The sequence below is a fragment of the Triticum aestivum genome, chromosome 3B (assembly GCF_018294505.1).
Source record: "Triticum aestivum cultivar Chinese Spring chromosome 3B, IWGSC CS RefSeq v2.1, whole genome shotgun sequence".
Lineage (NCBI taxonomy): Eukaryota > Viridiplantae > Streptophyta > Magnoliopsida > Poales > Poaceae > Triticum > Triticum aestivum.
In genome coordinates, this window is record NC_057801.1 from 729,422,278 (window position 1) to 729,429,762 (window position 7,485).

Genomic DNA, 7,485 nt, shown 5'->3' on the forward strand with positions numbered 1-7,485 from the left:
TACACAATTTGATCTATGTGATCATTCCTTAGCCGTGTGCGGTGCCCCCCTCCACCATATTCCACCTCGGTCATATCGTCGCGGAGTTTGGGCGAAGCCCTGCGCCGGTAGAACTTCATCATCGTCACCATGCCGTCATGCTGACGGAACTCATCCCCGACACTTTACTGGATTGGAGTCCGGGGATCGTCATCGAGTTGAACGTGTGCTGAACTCGGAGGTGCCATACGTTCGGTACTTGGATCGGTCGGATCATGAAGACGTACGACTACATCAACCGCGTTGTCATAATGCTTCCGCCTACGGTCTACGAGGGTACGTGGACATTACTCTCCCCTCTCATTGCTATGCATCACCATGATCTTGCATGTGTGTAGGAAAATTTTGAAATTACTACGTTCCCCAACAGTGGCATCCGAGCCAGGTTTTATGCGTAGATGTCATATGCACGAGTAGAACACAAGTGAGTTGTGGGCGATACAAGTCATACTGCTTACCAGCATGTCATACTTTGGCTCAGCGGTATTGTGAGATGAAGCGGCCCAGACTGACATTACGCGTACGCTTACCCGAGGCTGGTTTCACTGTTACGAGCACTCGTGCTTAAAGGTGACTGGCGGGTGTCTATCTCTCTCACTTTAGCTGAACCGAGTGTGGTTACGCCCGGTCCTTGCGATGGTTAAAACAACATTAACTTAACAAACTATCGTTGTGGTTTTGATGCGTAGGTAAGAACGGTTCTTGCTAAGCCCGTAGCAGCCACGTAAAATTTGTAACAACAAAGTAGAGGACATCTAACTTGTTTTTGCAGGGCATGTTGTGATGTGATATGGTCAAGACGTGATGCTATATTTTATTGTATGAGATGATCATGTTGTGTAACCGAAGTTATCGGCAACAGGCAGGAGCCATAAGGTTGTCGCTTTATTGTATGAAATGCAAACGCCCTGTAATTGCTTTACTTTATCACTAAGCAGTAGCGATAGTCGTAGAAGCAATAGATGGCGTAACGACAATGATGCTACGATGGAGATCAAGGTGTCGCGTCGGTGATGATGGTGTTCACGACGGTGCTTCGAAGATGGAGATCACAAGCACAAGATGATGATGGCCATATCATATCACTTATATTGATTGCATGTGATGTTTATCCTTTATGCATCTTATCTTGCTTTGATTGATGGTAGCATTTTAAGATGATCTCTCACTAAATTATCAAGAAGGTGTTCTCCCTGAGTATGCACCGTTGCAAAAGTTCTTCGTGCCGAGACACCACGTGATGATCGGGTGTGATAGGCTCTACGTTCAAATACAACGGGTGCAAAACAGTTGCACACGCGGAATACTCAGGTTAAACTTGACGAGCCTAGCATATAATAGATATGGCCTCTGAACACGGAGATCGAAAGGTCGAGCGTGAATCATATAGTAGATATGATCAACATATTGATGTTCACTGTTGAAACTACTCCATCTCACGTGACGATCGGACATGGTGTAGTTGATATGGATCACGTAATCACTTAGATGATTAGAGGGATGTCTATCTAAGTGGGAGTTCTTAAGTAAAATGATTAATTGAACTTTAATTTATCATGAACTTAGTCCTGGTAGTATTTTGCAAATTATGTTGTAGATCAATAGCTTGCGTTGTTGCTTTCATATGTTTATTTTGATATGTTCCTAGAGAAAATTGTGTTGAAATATGTTAATAGCAATGATGCGGATTGGATCCGTGATATGAGGTTTATCCTCATTGCTGCACAAAAGAATTATGTCCTTAATGCACCGCTAGGTGACAGGCCTGTTGCAGGAGAAGATGCAGACATTATGAACGTTTGGCTAGCTCAATATGATGACTACTTGATATTTTAGTGCACCATGCTTAACGGCTTAGAATCGGGACTTCAAAGACGTTTTGAACGTCATGGACCATATGAGATGTTCCAGGAGTTGAAGTTAATATTTCAAGCAAATACCCAACTTGAGAGATATGAAGTCTCCAACAAGTTCTATGGCTAAAAGATGGAGGAGAATCGCTCAACTAGTGAGCATGTGCTCAGGTTGTCCGGGTACTACAATCACTTGAATCAAGTGGGAGTTAATCTTCCAGATAAGATAGTGATTGACAGAGTTCTCTAGTCACCATCACCAAGTTAGTAGAACTTTGTGATGAACTATAGTATGCAAGGGATGACGAAAACGATTCCCGAGCTCTTCGTGATGTTGAATTCGACGAGGGTAGAAATCAAGAAAGAGCATAAAGTGTTGATGGTTGACAAGATCACTAGTTTCAAGTAAAGGGCAAAGGGAAAGAAAGGGAACTTCAACTAGAATGACAAGCAAGTTGTCACTCCCACGAAGAAGCCCAAAGCTGAACCAAAGCCTGAAACTAAGTGCTTACACTGCAAAGGAAATGGTCACTGGAAACGGAAATACCCTGAATATTTGGTGGATAAGAAGGATGGCAAACTGAACAAGGGTATATTTGATATACAGGTTATTGATGTGTACCTTACTAGTGTTTATAGTAACCCTGAGTATTTGATACTTGTTCGGTTGCTAAGATTAGTAACTCGAAACAAGAGTTACAGAATAAACAGAAACTAGTTGAGGGTGAAGTGACGATGTGTGTTGGAAGTGGTTCCAAGATAGATATGATCATCATCGCACACTCCCTATACTTTCGGGATTAGTGTTAAACCTAAATAAATGTTATTTGGCGTTCGCATTGAGCATGAATATGATTTGATCATGTTTATTGCAATAAGGTTACTCATTTAAAATTAGAGAATAATTGTTGTTCTATTTACATGAATAAAACCTTCAATGGTCATACACCCAATGAAAATAGTTTGTTGGATCTCGATCGTAGTGATACACATATTCATAATATTGATGACAAAAGATGCAAAGTTGATAATGATAGTGCAACTTATTTGTGGCACTGTCGTTTAGATCATATCGGTATAAAGCGCATGAAGAAACTCCATAAAGATGGATTTTTGGAATCTCTTGGTTATGAATCATTTGATGCTTGCGAACCGTGCCTTTTGGGCAAGATGACTTAAACTCCGTTCTCCGGAACAATGGAACGAGCTACTGACTTGATGGAAATAATACATACCGATGTATACGGTCCAATGAGTGTTGATGCTCGTGGCAGGTATCGTTATTTTCTGACCTTCACAAGATGAATTGAGCAGATATGAGCATATCTACTTAATGAAGCACAAGTCTGAAACATCTGAAAAGTTCAAAGAATTTCAGAGTGAAGTGGAGAATGATCGTAACAAGAAAATAAAGTTTCTGCAATTTGATCGCGGAGACAAATATTTGAGTTACGAGTTTGGTCTTCAATTAAAACAATGTGGAATAGTTTCACAAACTCATGCCACCTGGAACACCACAGCTTAATGGTGTGTCCGAACGTCATAACAGTACTTTATTGGATATAGTGCAATGTATGATGTCTCTTACCGATTTACCACTATCGTTTTGGGGTTATGCATTAAAAACAGCTGCATTCACTTTAAATAGGGCACCATCAAAATCCGTTGAGACGACGCCTTATGAATTGTGGTTTGGCAAGAAACCAAAGTTGTCGTTTCTTAAAAGTTTGGGGCTGCGAAGCTTATGTGAAAAAGTTTCAACCTGATAAGCTCGAACCTAAATCGGAGAAGTGCCTCTTCGTAGAATACCCAAAGGAAACTGTTGGGTACACCTTCTATCACAGATCCGAAGGCAAAATCTTTGTTGCTAAGAATGGATCCTTTCTAGAGATGGAGTTTATCTCGAAAGAAGTGAGTGGGAGGAAAGTAGAACTTGATGAGTAACTGTACCTGCTCCCTTATTGGAAAGTAGTTCATCACAGAAATCAGTTCCTGTGATTCCTACACCAATTAGTGAGGAAGCTAATGATGATGATCATGAAGCTTTAGATCAAGTTACTACCAAACCTCATAGGTCTTCCAGAGTAAGATCCACACTAGAGTGGTACGGTAATCATGTTCTGGAAGTCATGTTACTAGACCATGATGAACCTACGAACTATGAGGAAGCGATGATGGGCCCAGATTCCATGAAATGGCTTGAGGCCATAAAAATCTGAGATATGATCCATGTATGAGAACAAAGTATGGACTTTGATTGACTTGCTCGATGATCAGCAAGCCATGTTAAATAAATGGATCTTCAAGAGGAAGACGGACACTGATAGTAGTGTTACTATCTACTAAGCTCGACTTGTTGCAAAAGGTTTTCAACAATTTCAAGGTATTGAATACGATGAGATTTTCTCACTCGTATCGAAGCTTAAGTCTGTCTGAATCATGTTAGCAATTGCCACATTTTATGAAATCTGGCAAATGGATGTCAAAATTGCATTCCTTAATGGATTTATTAAAGAAGAGTTGTATATGATGCAACCAGAAAGTTTTTTGTCAATCCTAAAGATGCTAACAAAGTGTGCAAGCTCCAGCAATCCATAAATGGACTGGTGCAAGCATCTGAGAGTTGGAATATACGCTTTGATAAGTTGATCAAAGCATATAGTTCTATACAGACTGACAGTGAAGCCTGTATTTACAATAAAGTGAGTGGGAGCACTACCGCCTTTCTGATAAATATATGTGAGTAACATATTGTTGATCAGAAATGATGTAGAATTTTTCTAGAAAGCATGAAGGAGTATTTGAAAGGAGTTCTTTAAAAGAAAGACCTCTGTAAAGCTACTTACGTATTGAGCATCAAGATCTATTGAGATAGATCAAAACGCTTGATAAGTTTTTCAATAAGTACATACCTGGTCAAAATTTTGAAATAGTCCAAAATGGAACAGTCAAAGAAAGAGTTCTTGCCTGTGTTGCAAAGGTGTGAAATTGAGTAAGACTCAAATCCCGACCACGGTAGAAAATAGAAAAGAGAATGAAAGTTATTCCTTGTGCCTCAGTCATAGGTTCTTTAAAGTATGCTATGTACCAGACCTATTGTATACCTTGCTCTGAATTTGGCAAGGTAGTACAATAGTGATCTAGAAGTAGATCACTTGACATTGGTCAAAATTATCCTTAGAGAAATAAGGAGATGTTTCTCGATTATGGAGGTGATAAAAGAGCCCGTCGTAAAAGGTTACAACGATGCAAGCTTTTACACCAATCCAGATGACTCTAAGTCTCAATCTAGATACATATTGAAACTGGGAGCAATCAGCTAGAGTAGCTCCGTGCAGAGCATTGTGGACATAGAATATTTGCAAAATACATACTGCTCTGAATATGACAGACCCGTTGACTAAACTTGTCTCACAAGCAAAACATGATCATACCTTAGTACTCTTTGTGTGTTAACAACATAACGATGTGAACTAGATTATTGACTCTAGTAAACCCTTTGGGTGTTGATCACATGACGATGTGAACTATGGGTATTAATCACATATAGATGTGAATATTGGTATTGAATCACATGGCGATGTGAACTAGATTATTGACTCTAGTGCAAATGGGAGACTGAAGGAAATAGGCCCTAGAGGCAATAATAAAAGTTATTATTTATTTCCTTATATCATGATAAATGTCTATTATTCATGCTAGAATTGTATTAACCGGAAACATAATACATGTGTGAATACATAGACAAACATAGTGTCACTAGTATGCCTCTACTTGACTAGCTCGTTTATCAAAGATGGTTATGTTTCCTAGCCATGGACAAAAGAGTTGTCATTTGATTAATGGGATCACATCATTGGGAGAATGATGTGATTGACTTGACCCATTCCGTTAGCTTAGCACTTGATCGTTTAGTATGTTGCTATTGCTTTCTTCATGACTTATACATGTTCCTATGACTATGAGATTATGCAACTCCCGTTTACCGGAGGAACACTTTGGGTGCTACCAAACGTCACAACGTAACTGGGTGATTATAAAGGAGTACTACAGGTGTCTCTGAAGGTACATGTTGGGTTGGCGTATTTCGAGATTAGGATTTGTCACTCTGATTGTCTAAGAGGTATCTCTGGGCCCTCTCGGTAATGCACATCACTATAAGCCTTGCAAGAAATGTGACTACTGAGTTAGTTGCGAGATGATGTATTACGTAACGAGTAAAGAGACTTGCCAGTAACGAGATTGAACTAGGTATTGGATACCTACGATCGAATCTCGGGCAAGTAACATACCGATGACAAAGGGAACAACGTATGTTGTTATGCGGTTTGACCGATAAAGATCTTCGCAGAATATGTAGGAGCCATTATGCGCATCCAGGTTCCGCTATTGGTTATTGACCGAGAATAGTTCTAGGTCATGTCTACATAGTTCTCGAACCCGTAGGGCCCGCACGCTTAATGTTACGATGACCATTTTATTATGAGTTTATAAGTTTTGATGTACCGAAGGTTGTTCGGAGTCCCGGATGTGATCACGGACATGACGAGGAGTCTCGAAATGGTCGAGACATAAAGATTGATATATTGGAAGCCTATATTTGGATATCGGAATGGTTCCGGGTAAAATCGGGATTTTACCGGAACACCGAGGGGTTACCGGAACCCTCCCGGGGGTTAATGGGCCTTAGTGGGCCATGAGGGAGAAGAGGAGGGCCGGCCAGGGCAGGCCGCGCGCCCCCTCCCCCTAGTCCGAATAGGACAAGGAAGGGGGGGGCGGCACCCCCCTTTCCTCTTTCCCCTTCCCCCTTTCCTTCTCCACCAAGGCAAGAGGGGGGAGTCCTAGTCCCGATGGGAGTAGGACTCCTCCAGGCGCACCCCTAGGGGGCCGGCCGCACCTCCCCCTTCCCTCCTTTATATACGGGGGCAGGGGGGCACCCTAGAATACACAAGTTGATCTACGTGATCGTTCCTTAGCTCTGTGCAGTGCCCCCCTCCACCATATTCCACCTCGGTCATATCGTCGCGGAGTTTAGGCGAAGCTCTGCACCGGTAGAACATCATCATCGTCACCACGCCATCGTGCTGACGCAACTCATCCCCGACACATTGCTGGATCGGAGTCCGGGGATCGTCATCGAGCTGAACGTGTGCTGAACTCGGAGGTGCCGTACGTTCGGTACTTGGATCGGTCGGATCGTGAAGACGTACGACTACATCAACCGCGTTGTCATAACGCTTCCGCTTACGGTCTATGAGGGTACGTGGACATTACTCTCCCCTCTCGTTGCTATGCATCACCATGATCTTGCATGTGCGTAGGAAAATTTTGAAATTACTACGTTCCCCAACACGTAGATGAGGTAGCTCCGGTGCGGTGGTGAAGCGCGACCATCGTCTTCGTCGTCGTCCTCCAGGACAGAGGTGGGGAAAGAGACGATATGAGGGGCGATTCAAAATTTGGTTGGGTTGGCGGCGAATTAGGGATTTGAGCAATCTGGGCGCGGAAGGGAACGATGGAGAAGAGAGATTTTGCAGGGCTGGAATTGGGGCCGCTAGATATTTCAATCCGAAATGTGGAAGAACAAACTTAT